The following is a 20,002-nucleotide window of genomic DNA, read 5'->3' on the forward strand; positions in this document are numbered from 1 at the left end:
ACACCCATAAAATGTTTTCCTGAATACATTTTACGTCGATGTTGCCAAATATGCTAAATGTAAATGAAAAAAAAACTGTAGATTTTATACTAAAGTTTTTATGAAATATTGATTTCTACAATAAATATTGTAGATTTCTACAATAAATATAGACGGGCTTGGTGGTCTAGTGGCTACCGCTTCTGATTCATATGCAGAAGGTCATGGGTTCAATCCCTGGCCCGTCCCTTTCATCCTACTTTGTATCTCTCTATCCACTTTCTCTCTCTCTTCTCTACATATACAACTCATGTATATTCATATGTTCATAGCCATCGCTAGAATCAGAAACGAATTGGAAAAAGTCGTTTCCCACCCTTCTAACTTCCATTCACAGCACAGTGTATAATAACGCCTACAAGTTATGCAACCAAAGCGTGCTGTGCCGCTTGACCTTATTCACCTTATTCACCACACAATGTATATCACCTTACGAACACTATAAACCCCCAATCCATGGATCGCATTACCGACCCAACGGTGACTCCCAGATCTCCCATCCTTTCCATCTAACAAATACCCCAGTCCGTGCTTGATTGTGGGGATGCAGAGGTGATCTCGGTCTTTAGTAGCAACAACCAGCACACTCTAACATTCCTTTCCCTTCCCAACTGACTATAAGGACGTGGCCGGCGCCGTTATTGATCCAAAATGTATGATCTGCTTAAATTGCACTTTGAGAATAAGTTGAGTGTCCCAGCCCTTATTCATTTGGATCTCAGTGCAATGGATTACCCGCTTTGGCGGAAATTGCAACAGATGGCGCTAGTGTGCAGGAGTTTTTCACTTTTAAAATGTATGGAGAAAGTTGCAAAAAATGATATTTTGACTTAATAAACGTTTTATCAGAAAAAATATTTGGTACAGGTTGTAGCTAATAATGATAGCTAACTGCGTTACCAAATATTTTTTGCCAAAATGTCGAAATATTTGAAAAAAATGAAAAAATGTTCAAATGTCCATACATTTTTTCGATTGAAAACTTCTGCCTCGAATCTGATTGATCTTCTTTTGCCTATACATGGACATCATGAATATACATGGATTCATGGTTATCAATCTGTCAAATGTAAACAAAACAAAGTTTCTCCCAAAACAAACATGGATCGGCAGCAAACGGAAAGGTAAAACAATGTTTTTAAACATTAATCAGCATAAATTTATTTAATTATTTGCATTCCAGGAGTGTGAAAAGTGTTAAACGGTGCGTTCCGGAACACCATGTCTTCACCAGGCCACGTAATCATCGTTGAATGCGGGAAAATGTTCGCGCTGACGGTGGCGATGCTTGGTGGCGTGGATGACGTTGTTCTCGCAAGCGCTACAATCTCAGGTTAGTATTCAGATTGGCTTAGCTTGGGTGGATTCTTGGAAAATCCAAAGCGATATGGGTTTCCATAGGAATTTTGGAAGATGTTAAACCAATATACACTTGTTTGTTTTTTTTTTTGTAGAAATACGAAACGGACGATCTTCTGAAGAAATGCCAGAAGGTCAGCACTATCAATGCTAACGTCTGGTCGAACCGGAAGTGTTCCTGGGTCCGTTTATCGAAACCACCCGCCCGGTGTTCAAGAACACCCTATCTGCAACTCATTCGATCTACAGTTAGTACACCCCCTGCCGATGGATGCGCTTCCCGTGAGTGGTGTCAAGTCAAGACGGGCGAGAAGTCGAACTGTATCATTGTCGATTGGATTGTACAAGGATTGGGTTAGCTAGAGCCGGAACAGAACGGTAGAAACCAACAACAAAACTAAGGTAGTGATTAGGTAAGAAAGAAGGGCGGGTGCTAGCATGTGCGTACCTGGCCCCCAGCTTCAATGTCGGGCTCCTAAGGAGCCGCTCCTTCCTTCACTAAAATTGTGCTCGCTGGCGTAGTGCATGCCAGGCGTACACGACATTGGAGTAGGGAGGAGCAAGCTACGCGCATGGGTGAAAAATTTTTGAGTACACTAATCAGCTATGATGAGGTTTATTGCTAGTAATGGACCCTTTTGCCTATAGTGCTTTCTGCAGGATAACCAAAACATAAATGCTCAAATGTTTTCTACTGATTCCAGGCAACTTTCACCGGGGGAACATCAATTACATTGCTACACAACAGCTGTTGACAAACGAATTTCCCAGTGGTCACATAAATGGGCTATTTTGTCTTTTTTTTAGTTCAAAATTCAAATTTTGTTAATGTAAACACTCAAAAGGGTTTTACTAGTGCATTTGGGAGGGTTCACTGGCAACGTCGACAGCATGGAGGGGGGATTCCTTCAAGAATTCATCCGGAGCTTTCTACAGGAATTGCTCCTGGAGCATTCCTCCAGGAGTTTTTTTTTTCAGGAGTTCTTTAAGAGATTCTCCAGCAGTTCCGTCAGGAATAGTTTCAGGGATACATGCTGGATTTCCTTCAAGAACGCATTAGGGAGTTCCTTTAGGGATTCTTCTAAGAGTTTCTTAAGTGATTCCTTCAAAGTTTTTTAAGAAATTTCCTAAGGCGTTTCTTAAGGGATTCCTCCAGGAACTTATGTAGGTTTCCTACAGGAGTTCTTTCAGGTACACCTACAGGAATTCCTTTCGGGATACTTTTAAGAGTTTCTTCGGCGATTCCTCTAGGAGTTTTTTTTAGGGTTTCCTCCAAGAGCTCCTTCCGGAATATCTCCAGGTGATACAGAGATTTCTCCAATAGTTCCTTCAGGGGTCCTTCAGCTTTACTTCAGGAGTTCTGTCAAGGATTTCTTTGTGATTTTCCTCAGAGATTCCTTCAGCATCCTTCAGCATTTCTTCAGAGTTTCTACAGAAGTTTTTTCAGGGATACTTGCTGGGCTTCCTTCAAGGATACTTCTAGCATTGCCTTCACGGATTTCTCCAAGAGTTCTTCCAGAGAACTCCTTTGAAGTATTCATGGTTTTTCCTCCAGGAAACACTTCAAGGATTTTCCATGTAGTTCCTTTAGAGATTACTTCAAAAGTTCCTCTAGAAATTCCTCTAGAAGTTCTTCATGCGCTCCTCCAGGAGCTCTTCCAGGGATTTTTGCAGGAGTTCATTCAGGACAGCCTTCCCAAACGAACACCGAAGTCGCTGAGCACTGCTGCTTTTTTTTTTAAATTCGCCTGTACTCCGACTTCGTGTTGAATCCGCAACACACGAATTAGTAGACAAATATGTACTTATGTTTGAAGTTCATTTTAAACACAAGTTCGAACATATGTAGGTACATCACACTTGGGAGCGGGACATTTGGCATAAAGTCATTTGGCATAAGGTCGTTTGGCATAAGGTCATTTGGCATAAAGACATTTCAGGCCAAACATGTCTAAAGGTCCTATCTGCAGAAGAGAGGCTCTCTTTGGTTTCCTCTCTTTCGTTAATATCTCAGCTGTTGATTTGTATTATGATTGTCTCCTTGCATTGAACGATGGTCAAAACAATCGTCTTTTGATTTGTACTGCAAAAATACTTGAAAAGTGTACCATTACACTGCAATAATTGAAAGAGAAAGTGAACAAAGAGAGCCTCTCAAATGCAGATAGGACATATTGAAATGTTTGGCCTGATTTGGCATAACAGTCATTTGGCATAATGGACATTTGGCATAACATAAATGCACCCTTCTTTGTTATGCCAAGTGTCCATTATGCCAAATGACCGTTATGCCAAATGTCTTTATGCCAAGTGACCTTATGCCAAATGACCATATGCCAAATGACTTTATGCCAAATGACACAGACCCATCTCACTTGTACCGCAAGAAATGGTGTGGAAAGCGATCGTCCAATAAAGAACTATCTCAATCAACGAGTGACAGTTCTGTACCACCAATTCCATTTTGTTTCGAATCGCCGAGTTTTTTTTTCAAGGATTTCTCCCTGAGTTCCTTCCGGCATTTTTCTTCAGGAGTTTTTTTAGGGATACCTTCTGGACTTCTTTTTCACAGATTTCTGAAGGGGACCGAATTATGTTTAGCTAACGGGAAGTTGGGAATTCGCCCGCGTTTTAATATTCATTCCTTTTTATATTTCTTGCAGTTTCCTCTGGCAATCACGGCTGTTCAACAAATATCATTCCGGTTACCACATGGCGAACACCATAACAGACACCTCCGTTCTAGTCACCATCAGCATTATAAAGTGTCAATGATTTTTATTTTACTAATTCTCTTTGTATTTGTTTATAAGTATTAAAAAGTATTTTAAGGGGGGTGGGGAACCAACGCTGGGCTCAACAAAAAAAATATCCGAAAATCCAAGGGTAGATCCTGCATCTTTGCCAAAGTTCATAGTTTCTATCACATTGTTTTTTTTTGTATCAAACTTTTAAATAATTAATCACATTTTTCCTCCCAAGTACTTGGAATATTATATAAACGATTCAAGCATTTAAACAGAAACAACCAAAACTGGTTCACCAAGTCCTCCAAAGTTGCGAGGTGACGCATTGCATGTCTATTTTTTAAACCATATTGGTTTTCTTGAAAGTTTGAAATACTTTCATAATGATTTTTACATTTTAACAAACATAACCGGAACTGGTTCACCAAGTCCACCAAAGTTGCGAGGTGACGCATTACATGTCTATTTTTTAAACCATATTGGGTTTCTTGAAAGTCTGAAATACTTTCATAATGATTTTTGCATTTTAACAAAAATAACCGGAACTGGTTCACCAAGTCCTCCAAAGTTGCGAGGTGACGCATTACATGTCTATTTTTTAAACCATATTGGTTTTCTTGAAAGTTTGAAATACTTTCATAATGATTTTTACATTTTAACAAACATAACCGGAACTGGTTCACCAAGTCCTCCAAAGTTGCGAGGTGACGCATTACATGTCTATTTTTTAAACCATATTGGGTTTCTTGAAAGTCTGAAATACTTTCATAATGATTTTTGCATTTTAACAAAAATAACCGGAACTGGTTCACCAAGTCCTCCAAAGTTGCGAGGTGACGCATTACATGTCTATTTTTTAAACCATATTGGTTTTCTTGAAAGTTTGAAATACTTTCATAATGATTTTTACATTTTAACAAACATAACCGGAACTGGTTCACCAAGTCCTCCAAAGTTGCGAGGTGACGCATTACATGTCTATTTTTTAAACCATATTGGGTTTCTTGAAAGTCTGAAATACTTTCATAATGATTTTTGCATTTTAACAAAAATAACCGGAACTGGTTCACCAAGTCCTCCAAAGTTGCGAGGTGACGCATTACATGTCTATTTTTTAAACCATATTGGTTTTCTTGAAAGTTTGAAATACTTTCATAATGATTTTTACATTTTAACAAACATAACCGGAACTGGTTCACCAAGTCCTCCAAAGTTGCGAGGTGACGCATTACATGTCTATTTTTTAAACCATATTGGTTTTCTTGAAAGTTTGAAATACTTCCATAATGATTTTTGCATTTTAACAAAAATAACTGGAACGGGTTCACCAAGTTCTCCAAAGTTGCGAGGTGACGCATTACATGTCTATTTTTTAAACCATATTGGTTTTCTTGAAAGTTTGAAATACTTTCATAATGATTTTTACATTTTAACAAACATAACCGGAACTGGTTCACCAAGTCCTCCAAAGTTGCGAGGTGACGCATTACATGTCTATTTTTTAAACCATATTGGTTTTCTTGAAAGTTTGAAATACTTTCATAATGATTTTTACATTTTAACAAACATAACCGGAACTGGTTCACCAAGTTCTCCAAAGTTGCAAGGTGACGCATTACATGTCTATTTTTTAAACCATATTGGTTTTCTTGAAAGTTTGAAATACTTCCATAGTGATTTTTGCATTTTAACAAAAATAACTGGAACGGGTTCACCAAGTTCTCCAAAGTTGCGAGGTGACGCATTACATGTCTACTTTTTAAACCATATTGGTTTTCTTGAAAGTTTGAAATACTTTCATAATGATTTTTACATTTTAACAAACATAACCGGAACTGGTTCACCAAGTCCTCCAAAGTTGCGAGGTGACGCATTACATGTCTATTTTTTAAACCATATTGGTTTTCTTGAAAGTTTGAAATACTTTCATAATGATTTTTGCATTTTAACAAAAATAACTGGAACGGGTTCACCAAGTCCTCCAAAGTTGCGAGGTGACGCATTACATGTCTATTTTTTAAACCATATTGGTTTTCTTGAAAGTTTGAAATACTTTCATAATGATTTTTACATTTTAACAAACATAACCGGAACTGGTTCACCAAGTCCTCCAAAGTTGCGAGGTGACGCATTACATGTCTATTTTTTAAACCATATTGGGTTTCTTGAAAGTTTGAAATACTTTCATAATGATTTTTGCATTTTAACAAAAATAACCGGAACTGGTTCACCAAGTCCTCCAAAGTTGCGAGGTGACGCATTACATGTCTATTTTTTAAACCATATTGGTTTTCTTGAAAGTTTGAAATACTTCCATAATGATTTTTGCATTTTAACAAAAATAACTGGAACGGGTTCACCAAGTTCTCCAAAGTTGCGAGGTGACGCATTACATGTCTATTTTTTAAACCATATTGGTTTTCTTGAAAGTTTGAAATACTTTCATAATGATTTTTGCATTTTAACAAAAATAACTGGAACGGGTTCACCAAGTCCTCCAAAGTTGCGAGGTGACGCATTACATGTCTATTTTTTAAACCATATTGGTTTTCTTGAAAGTTTGAAATACTTTCATAATGATTTTTACATTTTAACAAACATAACCGGAACTGGTTCACCAAGTTCTCCAAAGTTGCAAGGTGACGCATTACATGTCTATTTTTTAAACCATATTGGTTTTCTTGAAAGTTTGAAATACTTCCATAATGATTTTTGCATTTTAACAAAAATAACTGGAACGGGTTCACCAAGTTCTCCAAAGTTGCGAGGTGACGCATTACATGTCTATTTTTTAAACCATATTGGTTTTCTTGAAAGTTTGAAATACTTTCATAATGATTTTTGCATTTTAACAAAAATAACTGGAACGGGTTCACCAAGTCCTCCAAAGTTGCGAGGTGACGCATTACATGTCTATTTTTTAAACCATATTGGTTTTCTTGAAAGTTTGAAATACTTTCATAATGATTTTTACATTTTAACAAACATAACCGGAACTGGTTCACCAAGTTCTCCAAAGTTGCAAGGTGACGCATTACATGTCTATTTTTTAAACCATATTGGTTTTCTTGAAAGTTTGAAATACTTCCATAATGATTTTTGCATTTTAACAAAAATAACTGGAACGGGTTCACCAAGTTCTCCAAAGTTGCGAGGTGACGCATTACATGTCTATTTTTTAAACCATATTGGTTTTCTTGAAAGTTTGAAATACTTCCATAATGATTTTTGCATTTTAACAAAAATAACTGGAACGGGTTCACCAAGTTCTCCAAAGTTGCGAGGTGACGCATTACATGTCTATTTTTTAAACCATATTGGTTTTCTTGAAAGTTTGAAATACTTCCATAATGATTTTTGCATTTTAACAAAAATAACTGGAACGGGTTCACCAAGTTCTCCAAAGTTGCGAGGTGACGCATTACATGTCTATTTTTTAAACCATATTGGTTTTCTTGAAAGTTTGAAATACTTCCATAATGATTTTTGCATTTTAACAAAAATAACTGGAACGGGTTCACCAAGTTCTCCAAAGTTGCGAGGTGACGCATTACATGTCTATTTTTTAAACCATATTGGTTTTCTTGAAAGTTTGAAATACTTCCATAATGATTTTTGCATTTTAACAAAAATAACTGGAACCACGGGGATGCTATGGTGGTCTGATTTTGTTGCCGCTTATCTTGCGCAACCAGAGCTCACTAATACCAACACTCACTCAATACAGCAGCGGGGGAAAATAAGGAAAAACGCACTTTGGCGAACAATGCTTGCGAAAAGAGGTGTTGTGTGTCTTTTCACAAACAATTCCCACTCTCTGTAGGAAGTTTACCTAAATATTGACACTCTCAAATTGAAAATTATCAAATATTCCGCTTTTTCATGATCAACACTTTTATGAGATCTAATGTGATGCAAGCGTTTTGCACCAATATCCCTCGTAAAAAGGGTAAACATTCAAATTTCACGACTGTATTGGTGAATATTTTGGCTGGAGCATAAATTTATGCTCCACGTAAGGAGGCACAATCCAACCTGTCAAACTCCATAGTGAAAAAATAGGTTGCCGTCCCCTTGACTGGAACGGGTTCACCAAGTTCTCCAAAGTTGCGAGGTGACGCATTACATGTCTATTTTTTAAACCATATTGGTTTTCTTGAAAGTTTGAAATACTTCCATAATGATTTTTGCATTTTAACAAACATAACCGGAACTGGTTCACCAAGTTCTCCAAAGTTGCGAGGTGACGCATTACATGTCTATTTTTTAAACCATATTGGTTTTCTTGAAAGTTTGAAATACTTTCATAATGATTTTTACATTTTAACAAAAATAACTGGAACGGGTTCACCAAGTTCTCCAAAGTTGCGAGGTGACGCATTACATGTCTACTTTTTAAACCATATTGGTTTTCTTGAAAGTTTGAAATACTTTCATAATGATTTTTACATTTTAACAAACATAACCGGAACTGGTTCACCAAGTCCTCCAAAGTTGCGAGGTGACGCATTACATGTCTATTTTTTAAACCATATTGGTTTTCTTGAAAGTTTGAAATACTTTCATAATGATTTTTGCATTTTAACAAAAATAACTGGAACGGGTTCACCAAGTCCTCCAAAGTTGCGAGGTGACGCATTACATGTCTATTTTTTAAACCATATTGGTTTTCTTGAAAGTTTGAAATACTTTCATAATGATTTTTACATTTTAACAAACATAACCGGAACTGGTTCACCAAGTCCTCCAAAGTTGCGAGGTGACGCATTACATGTCTATTTTTTAAACCATATTGGTTTTCTTGAAAGTTTGAAATACTTCCATAATGATTTTTGCATTTTAACAAAAATAACTGGAACGGGTTCACCAAGTTCTCCAAAGTTGCGAGGTGACGCATTACATGTCTATTTTTTAAACCATATTGGTTTTCTTGAAAGTTTGAAATACTTTCATAATGATTTTTGCATTTTAACAAAAATAACTGGAACGGGTTCACCAAGTCCTCCAAAGTTGCGAGGTGACGCATTACATGTCTATTTTTTAAACCATATTGGTTTTCTTGAAAGTTTGAAATACTTTCATAATGATTTTTACATTTTAACAAACATAACCGGAACTGGTTCACCAAGTTCTCCAAAGTTGCAAGGTGACGCATTACATGTCTATTTTTTAAACCATATTGGTTTTCTTGAAAGTTTGAAATACTTCCATAATGATTTTTGCATTTTAACAAAAATAACTGGAACGGGTTCACCAAGTTCTCCAAAGTTGCGAGGTGACGCATTACATGTCTATTTTTTAAACCATATTGGTTTTCTTGAAAGTTTGAAATACTTCCATAATGATTTTTGCATTTTAACAAAAATAACTGGAACGGGTTCACCAAGTTCTCCAAAGTTGCGAGGTGACGCATTACATGTCTATTTTTTAAACCATATTGGTTTTCTTGAAAGTTTGAAATACTTCCATAATGATTTTTGCATTTTAACAAAAATAACTGGAACGGGTTCACCAAGTTCTCCAAAGTTGCGAGGTGACGCATTACATGTCTACTTTTTAAACCATATTGGTTTTCTTGAAAGTTTGAAATACTTTCATAATGATTTTTACATTTTAACAAACATAACCGGAACTGGTTCACCAAGTCCTCCAAAGTTGCGAGGTGACGCATTACATGTCTATTTTTTAAACCATATTGGTTTTCTTGAAAGTTTGAAATACTTTCATAATGATTTTTGCATTTTAACAAAAATAACTGGAACGGGTTCACCAAGTCCTCCAAAGTTGCGAGGTGACGCATTACATGTCTATTTTTTAAACCATATTGGTTTTCTTGAAAGTTTGAAATACTTTCATAATGATTTTTACATTTTAACAAACATAACCGGAACTGGTTCACCAAGTCCTCCAAAGTTGCGAGGTGACGCATTACATGTCTATTTTTTAAACCATATTGGTTTTCTTGAAAGTTTGAAATACTTCCATAATGATTTTTACATTTTAACAAACATAACCGGAACTGGTTCACCAAGTCCTCCAAAGTTGCGAGGTGACGCATTACATGTCTATTTTTTAAACCATATTGGTTTTCTTGAAAGTTTGAAATACTTCCATAATGATTTTTGCATTTTAACAAAAATAACTGGAACGGGTTCACCAAGTTCTCCAAAGTTGCGAGGTGACGCATTACATGTCTATTTTTTAAACCATATTGGTTTTCTTGAAAGTTTGAAATACTTTCATAATGATTTTTACATTTTAACAAACATAACCGGAACTGGTTCACCAAGTCCTCCAAAGTTGCGAGGTGACGCATTACATGTCTATTTTTTAAACCATATTGGTTTTCTTGAAAGTTTGAAATACTTTCATAATGATTTTTGCATTTTAACAAAAATAACTGGAACGGGTTCACCAAGTCCTCCAAAGTTGCGAGGTGACGCATTACATGTCTATTTTTTAAACCATATTGGTTTTCTTGAAAGTTTGAAATACTTTCATAATGATTTTTACATTTTAACAAACATAACCGGAACTGGTTCACCAAGTCCTCCAAAGTTGCGAGGTGACGCATTACATGTCTATTTTTTAAACCATATTGGTTTTCTTGAAAGTTTGAAATACTTCCATAATGATTTTTGCATTTTAACAAAAATAACTGGAACGGGTTCACCAAGTTCTCCAAAGTTGCGAGGTGACGCATTACATGTCTATTTTTTAAACCATATTGGTTTTCTTGAAAGTTTGAAATACTTTCATAATGATTTTTACATTTTAACAAACATAACCGGAACTGGTTCACCAAGTCCTCCAAAGTTGCGAGGTGACGCATTACATGTCTATTTTTTAAACCATATTGGTTTTCTTGAAAGTTTGAAATACTTTCATAATGATTTTTGCATTTTAACAAAAATAACTGGAACGGGTTCACCAAGTCCTCCAAAGTTGCGAGGTGACGCATTACATGTCTATTTTTTAAACCATATTGGTTTTCTTGAAAGTTTGAAATACTTTCATAATGATTTTTACATTTTAACAAACATAACCGGAACTGGTTCACCAAGTCCTCCAAAGTTGCGAGGTGACGCATTACATGTCTATTTTTTAAACCATATTGGTTTTCTTGAAAGTTTGAAATACTTCCATAATGATTTTTGCATTTTAACAAAAATAACTGGAACGGGTTCACCAAGTTCTCCAAAGTTGCGAGGTGACGCATTACATGTCTATTTTTTAAACCATATTGGTTTTCTTGAAAGTTTGAAATACTTTCATAATGATTTTTACATTTTAACAAACATAACCGGAACTGGTTCACCAAGTCCTCCAAAGTTGCGAGGTGACGCATTACATGTCTATTTTTTAAACCATATTGGTTTTCTTGAAAGTTTGAAATACTTTCATAATGATTTTTGCATTTTAACAAAAATAACTGGAACGGGTTCACCAAGTCCTCCAAAGTTGCGAGGTGACGCATTACATGTCTATTTTTTAAACCATATTGGTTTTCTTGAAAGTTTGAAATACTTTCATAATGATTTTTGCATTTTAACAAAAATAACTGGAACGGGTTCACCAAGTCCTCCAAAGTTGCGAGGTGACGCATTACATGTCTATTTTTTAAACCATATTGGTTTTCTTGAAAGTTTGAAATACTTTCATAATGATTTTTACATTTTAACAAACATAACCGGAACTGGTTCACCAAGTCCTCCAAAGTTGCGAGGTGACGCATTACATGTCTATTTTTTAAACCATATTGGGTTTCTTGAAAGTTTGAAATACTTTCATAATGATTTTTGCATTTTAACAAAAATAACCGGAACTGGTTCACCAAGTCCTCCAAAGTTGCGAGGTGACGCATTACATGTCTATTTTTTAAACCATATTGGTTTTCTTGAAAGTTTGAAATACTTTCATAATGATTTTTACATTTTAACAAACATAACCGGAACTGGTTCACCAAGTCCTCCAAAGTTGCGAGGTGACGCATTACATGTCTATTTTTTAAACCATATTGGTTTTCTTGAAAGTTTGAAATACTTCCATAATGATTTTTGCATTTTAACAAAAATAACTGGAACGGGTTCACCAAGTTCTCCAAAGTTGCGAGGTGACGCATTACATGTCTATTTTTTAAACCATATTGGTTTTCTTGAAAGTTTGAAATACTTTCATAATGATTTTTACATTTTAACAAACATAACCGGAACTGGTTCACCAAGTCCTCCAAAGTTGCGAGGTGACGCATTACATGTCTATTTTTTAAACCATATTGGTTTTCTTGAAAGTTTGAAATACTTCCATAATGATTTTTGCATTTTAACAAAAATAACTGGAACGGGTTCACCAAGTCCTCCAAAGTTGCGAGGTGACGCATTACATGTCTATTTTTTAAACCATATTGGTTTTCTTGAAAGTTTGAAATACTTTCATAATGATTTTTACATTTTAACAAACATAACCGGAACTGGTTCACCAAGTCCTCCAAAGTTGCGAGGTGACGCATTACATGTCTATTTTTTAAACCATATTGGGTTTCTTGAAAGTTTGAAATACTTTCATAATGATTTTTGCATTTTAACAAAAATAACCGGAACTGGTTCACCAAGTCCTCCAAAGTTGCGAGGTGACGCATTACATGTCTATTTTTTAAACCATATTGGTTTTCTTGAAAGTTTGAAATACTTCCATAATGATTTTTGCATTTTAACAAAAATAACTGGAACGGGTTCACCAAGTTCTCCAAAGTTGCGAGGTGACGCATTACATGTCTATTTTTTAAACCATATTGGTTTTCTTGAAAGTTTGAAATACTTTCATAATGATTTTTGCATTTTAACAAAAATAACTGGAACGGGTTCACCAAGTCCTCCAAAGTTGCGAGGTGACGCATTACATGTCTATTTTTTAAACCATATTGGTTTTCTTGAAAGTTTGAAATACTTTCATAATGATTTTTACATTTTAACAAACATAACCGGAACTGGTTCACCAAGTTCTCCAAAGTTGCAAGGTGACGCATTACATGTCTATTTTTTAAACCATATTGGTTTTCTTGAAAGTTTGAAATACTTCCATAATGATTTTTGCATTTTAACAAAAATAACTGGAACGGGTTCACCAAGTTCTCCAAAGTTGCGAGGTGACGCATTACATGTCTATTTTTTAAACCATATTGGTTTTCTTGAAAGTTTGAAATACTTTCATAATGATTTTTGCATTTTAACAAAAATAACTGGAACGGGTTCACCAAGTCCTCCAAAGTTGCGAGGTGACGCATTACATGTCTATTTTTTAAACCATATTGGTTTTCTTGAAAGTTTGAAATACTTTCATAATGATTTTTACATTTTAACAAACATAACCGGAACTGGTTCACCAAGTTCTCCAAAGTTGCAAGGTGACGCATTACATGTCTATTTTTTAAACCATATTGGTTTTCTTGAAAGTTTGAAATACTTCCATAATGATTTTTGCATTTTAACAAAAATAACTGGAACGGGTTCACCAAGTTCTCCAAAGTTGCGAGGTGACGCATTACATGTCTATTTTTTAAACCATATTGGTTTTCTTGAAAGTTTGAAATACTTTCATAATGATTTTTACATTTTAACAAACATAACCGGAACTGGTTCACCAAGTCCTCCAAAGTTGCGAGGTGACGCATTACATGTCTATTTTTTAAACCATATTGGTTTTCTTGAAAGTTTGAAATACTTTCATAATGATTTTTGCATTTTAACAAAAATAACTGGAACGGGTTCACCAAGTCCTCCAAAGTTGCGAGGTGACGCATTACATGTCTATTTTTTAAACCATATTGGTTTTCTTGAAAGTTTGAAACACTTTCATAATGATTTTTACATTTTAACAAACATAACCGGAACTGGTTCACCAAGTCCTCCAAAGTTGCGAGGTGACGCATTACATGTCTATTTTTTAAACCATATTGGTTTTCTTGAAAGTTTGAAATACTTCCATAATGATTTTTGCATTTTAACAAAAATAACTGGAACGGGTTCACCAAGTTCTCCAAAGTTGCGAGGTGACGCATTACATGTCTATTTTTTAAACCATATTGGTTTTCTTGAAAGTTTGAAATACTTTCATAATGATTTTTGCATTTTAACAAAAATAACTGGAACGGGTTCACCAAGTCCTCCAAAGTTGCGAGGTGACGCATTACATGTCTATTTTTTAAACCATATTGGTTTTCTTGAAAGTTTGAAATACTTTCATAATGATTTTTACATTTTAACAAACATAACCGGAACTGGTTCACCAAGTTCTCCAAAGTTGCAAGGTGACGCATTACATGTCTATTTTTTAAACCATATTGGTTTTCTTGAAAGTTTGAAATACTTCCATAATGATTTTTGCATTTTAACAAAAATAACTGGAACGGGTTCACCAAGTTCTCCAAAGTTGCGAGGTGACGCATTACATGTCTATTTTTTAAACCATATTGGTTTTCTTGAAAGTTTGAAATACTTTCATAATGATTTTTGCATTTTAACAAAAATAACTGGAACGGGTTCACCAAGTCCTCCAAAGTTGCGAGGTGACGCATTACATGTCTATTTTTTAAACCATATTGGTTTTCTTGAAAGTTTGAAATACTTTCATAATGATTTTTACATTTTAACAAACATAACCGGAACTGGTTCACCAAGTTCTCCAAAGTTGCAAGGTGACGCATTACATGTCTATTTTTTAAACCATATTGGTTTTCTTGAAAGTTTGAAATACTTCCATAATGATTTTTGCATTTTAACAAAAATAACTGGAACGGGTTCACCAAGTTCTCCAAAGTTGCGAGGTGACGCATTACATGTCTATTTTTTAAACCATATTGGTTTTCTTGAAAGTTTGAAATACTTCCATAATGATTTTTGCATTTTAACAAAAATAACTGGAACGGGTTCACCAAGTTCTCCAAAGTTGCGAGGTGACGCATTACATGTCTATTTTTTAAACCATATTGGTTTTCTTGAAAGTTTGAAATACTTCCATAATGATTTTTGCATTTTAACAAAAATAACTGGAACGGGTTCACCAAGTTCTCCAAAGTTGCGAGGTGACGCATTACATGTCTACTTTTTAAACCATATTGGTTTTCTTGAAAGTTTGAAATACTTTCATAATGATTTTTACATTTTAACAAACATAACCGGAACTGGTTCACCAAGTCCTCCAAAGTTGCGAGGTGACGCATTACATGTCTATTTTTTAAACCATATTGGTTTTCTTGAAAGTTTGAAATACTTCCATAATGATTTTTGCATTTTAACAAACATAACCGGAACTGGTTCACCAAGTTCTCCAAAGTTGCGAGGTGACGCATTACATGTCTACTTTTTAAACCATATTGGTTTTCTTGAAAGTTTGAAATACTTTCATAATGATTTTTACATTTTAACAAACATAACCGGAACTGGTTCACCAAGTCCTCCAAAGTTGCGAGGTGACGCATTACATGTCTATTTTTTAAACCATATTGGTTTTCTTGAAAGTTTGAAATACTTCCATAATGATTTTTGCATTTTAACAAACATAACCGGAACTGGTTCACCAAGTTCTCCAAAGTTGCAAGGTGACGCATTACATGTCTATTTTTTAAACCATATTGGTTTTCTTGAAAGTTTGAAATACTTCCATAATGATTTTTGCATTTTAACAAAAATAACCGGAACTGGTTCACCAAGTCCTCCAAAGTTGCGAGGTGACGCATTACATGTCTATTTTTTAAACCATATTGGTTTTCTTGAAAGTTTGAAATACTTCCATAATGATTTTTGCATTTTAACAAAAATAACTGGAACGGGTTCACCAAGTTCTCCAAAGTTGCGAGGTGACGCATTACATGTCTATTTTTTAAACCATATTGGTTTTCTTGAAAGTTTGAAATACTTTCATAATGATTTTTGTATTTCAACAAACATAACCGGAACTGGTTCACTAACTTCTCCAAAGTTGCGAGGTGACGCATTACATGTCTATTTTTTAAACCATATTGGTTTTCTTGAAAGTTTGAAATACTTTCATAATGATTTTTGTATTTCAACAAACATAACCGGAACTGGTTCACTAACTTCTCCAAAGTTGCGAGGTGACGCATTACATGTCCGGAACTGGTTCACCAAGTCCTCCAAACTTGCGAGGTGACGCATCATATGTCAATTTTTTAAACCATATTGGTTTTCTTAAAGGTTTGAAATACTTCCATAATGATTTTTACATTTCAACAATAATAACCGGAACTGGTTCACCAAAGTTGAGAGGTGGCGCATCACATGTGTATTTTTTATATCAATAGCCGAAACTGGTTCACTATTTTCTCCCAAATTGCGAGGTGACATATTTTGTATTCATTCTCCTAATTGTGTGAAATATTTTTTGATGATCTTGCGTTTTATTTACTTTAAAATGTCTTTGGATTTTGTGGCAGACAATGGAAGAGTGCGCCAAATTGGCACTGGCAAGTATAATTTTACGTTGATTTGCCCATTTTTTTTTACTAATCAATCATGTACATATTTACATGTAGTCTGCTCAGACACCTAGTCCATTTTTTAACCTTACAAGGGGTTGATCTACAGGCTAGCCAATGTGGTAACTGCACGGGCATTCAGCATGATCATGCGGAGGGTGGCCGGTTCGATTCCCGGTCAGTTCAGAAACTTTTCGTTAATGAAATTTCCTTGAGTATCGTTGTGCCCGCCACATGGTATACACATGTAAAATAAATGATCATTGTGTAGTGTGCCATTTGTACTCCACAAGCGCTGCGTAATACCACTTTGGCTCCCTCTCGAGCTATCACGGTATACCTTTCCTTCGAGAAAGTTGGCTCAATCTTGTTCCGTTGGAATGTAGCGACGACAACCTTATCTCCAACGACGATATTTGCTTCCTTTGCTCCTCTATGGCTGTCTGCATATTTTTTGCTGTTGAGCTTCGCAACTGCATCGTCCTCCCTAACTTCTTCTCTATCTATCTCCTTTGCTTCTTCTGGTCCCCATAAGCATGGAAAAGTTCCCCTATATTTCCATCCCACCAATAATTCAAAAGGAGTTACTCCTAGACGGGAGTGTTGCTTCAATGTGTTATGGGAATGAGTATACGCCTCCAAAGCTACCCTCCAGTTCTTTCCATCTTCTTTGGCTCCTGCTAATGCTTTGATTACTCCTTGGTTCTGGCGTTCTACGGAACCGTTTGATTGCGGACTCAATGGAATTGATTTCCGCACTCGTACACCTTTTGCTTCCCAGTACTCCACGAACTCACTTCCTTGGAATGGTGGTCCATTATCACTCTGTATTATTAGAGGCATTCCCCAAGTTTGATCGCTTTTGATCACATAAAAGTAATCCGCAATACGTACGTCGTTTTTTTTTTTTAATTATTTATAACTTTGATATATGTACATATACATAAAAAAAAATGATGCGTTTTCGAAATAGGTTCTTTCATAAGTAACGACATCGCAGCCAAGTATAATCTACAATAATGACGATGATTACTTGCATCAGAAAGCCATCGATGTTTCATTGTGGCTGTGAGACACTACTGCACCTTCCACACAGAGGTTGCTGACGTTTAACGCACATTTCATTGACCCGATTTACTTACTATCTGGAAATTTTTGGGGTTAAATCAAGCATAATTTTTCAAATCGACGTATCTAACTTTTTCACTGATCTGAGTAAATTCATGGTCAATGTTGACGACCATTTCACTAAAATAGTTTTTTTTATAAAAAGACTTTTCATAAGTTTTTTTGTGCTTAACATCACCAGGGATATAGCACGCACTAGGTAAGAAACAAAACCTACTCATTCCATATAATTTTCACAATGAATTTTGACAAAAATACACATACACCGGGTTGGTTAGAGATACGTCATGCCAGATACGTCGCTTTTGTATGGTGCCAGTTTGGTGTATCTGTTACTTTTGATTTTGGCTAGATACGTCGTTTGGTTTTCTCATATATCAAAACGGTGTATCTATCAGTAAAGTTGTAAACATCAAAATAGTTAGATACGTCGTTTCGAAAAAATTGCTTAGTTAAACAAATTAAGCAATAAATCATCAAACAGTGAAGTGGATTCTTCAATTTGCTTTATAAATGAAGCATGCAGCAGTTAACCCGGATTTGTTTACATTCTCGAGTTACGTCGGATTGAAAAGTTATGCTTGAAATCGTTTCCTTATGAGACACTAACACAATCACTAACTAGTGAACTCCTGCATTGATTCATACTTGTCAGTTTAACGTGCAATGCCGGCGGGCGCGCTGCCTCTATCGTAACTTCTGACGGTGTCCAAAAATTGATATAGTTGCACCTTCTTAGATTTTTTTGGGAAATTGAAAATTGCCCCGTTTACCTGTTAATTATTTAGGAAGCCTATCGCTGCCCTCGTGACAAAATAGCAATATCACACAAGCGTCACCTGGCCAGGAAAACAAAACTTTTAGAAACACATTGGACGAGGAAGCTCTCACTTAATAACTGTGGTAGTGCTCATGGAACGATGAGCTGAGAAGCAAGCTTTGTCCCAGTTGGGATTGTTACACCAAGAAGAAGAAAGGAGTTGATGTGATCGCCACTAGAAACTGGAACCGAAAAACTAGGGCCCCAATGGAAAGCGAACATTGTGAAACGAAAGCTGGAGGATGCGGAATGGATTGTGATAAGTCGGCGTGTATCTTGTTTTGTACAATAAATCTTACTTATATTGACTGTTTTTATACAACAATGATCAAAAGTCTCTGCTCGCTTGCGCTAGTTGTCGGACCAGAAGCAGCTGCCGTCGCAAGCAGAACTTTGAAGGTTGCATCTCATTTCGGAATCTTCGGCGAGGGTCCGATTGATGGCCTTTGGATTTGACCTCTACGAAGGCACTGTAAACGTCCGTCGCTACAGCAGATATGGTCGTCGGGCAGGATAAGTGTCCGTTTTGTCCAATGGAGTGTATGGTATTTCAGATAGCCTGCGATTTCTGTGTTCCCCTGCCATAAATTCCACTGGTGAATCGGGTGCATCAAATCCGGTTAATAATTTCTGAATCACGTAGGCAAATGTCTTCTCCACAACCATTCGGAGCAACATCGGCAAAAACTCACATGAGGGAAACTTCTTCAAGACTAGTTAGTGCTTGAACTTGAACCCTCCTGGGTCAATTTTTGCAGCACTTTGAGCCGTTGCCCTACATCGACTTCGTCCAATTTGAATCTAGTTCACCAATCTAAAAAAAACCTTGTTTAGACATGGATAAAGACCGTACAAACCGATACACTTACCTGTTTTCGTCCTCCGGAAGTTTCAGATTTTCGAGCCCGATATTTTTCCTCAAATCAATCATTGGGAATCGCTATAGTTACTAAAAATCACCCGTAGGTATCTTTAAGAAGGAATTATAGGGCACTGCACTGTTTTGATTTTGTATGGGATTTTGACGTTTCTTGGCCTTGTTGTTTACAAAATTTATCTAAGAGTGAAAGAGAAGGAGAGAATTTCATGCACTGCCCTATTCCATTATTTACATTCTCGTTGTTTATGGTTGCTGCGTTCGCGACTCCGGTGATGGTGCTGGAGCTGTCAAAATGTTACGGCAGCGGCTTTACCGTACTATACCGCTTTCGGCCCGCAATGAAAATTCATTTCGTTTTAAATAAACATTTTTTTACAAAAAATATTGCATGTTCCTTGTTTTATAAAAAAATAAAACATAATTTAAAAACAATGCGCTGATAGGCGTTTTAAATCTTTTATTCATAGTTCAATTATAGGCAAAATTTTATGAAATACAATCTTCCCCTATTTGGGACATCCACTGTAAATTTGTTT

At 35.8% G+C, this 20,002-nt stretch overlaps 1 long non-coding RNA gene across 2 annotated transcripts; it reads left to right on the forward strand.

Annotated features, from left to right (window-relative positions):
* Positions 1–768: 768 nt before the first annotated feature.
* Positions 769–4,225, forward strand: LOC109399175 (uncharacterized). Of its 2 annotated transcripts, XR_009996608.1 has the most exons (4): positions 769–1,163; positions 1,223–1,372; positions 1,494–1,811; positions 4,062–4,225. It is a non-coding gene; the product is annotated as an uncharacterized LOC109399175 (long non-coding RNA). The 2 variants fall into 2 exon arrangements; XR_009996607.1 differs by lacking the exon at positions 4,062–4,225 and having other exon boundaries at positions 774–1,163; positions 1,494–2,902.
* Positions 4,226–20,002: the final 15,777 nt, after the last annotated feature.

Source organism: Aedes albopictus, chromosome 1 (assembly GCF_035046485.1).
Source record: "Aedes albopictus strain Foshan chromosome 1, AalbF5, whole genome shotgun sequence".
Taxonomy (NCBI): domain Eukaryota; kingdom Metazoa; phylum Arthropoda; class Insecta; order Diptera; family Culicidae; genus Aedes; species Aedes albopictus.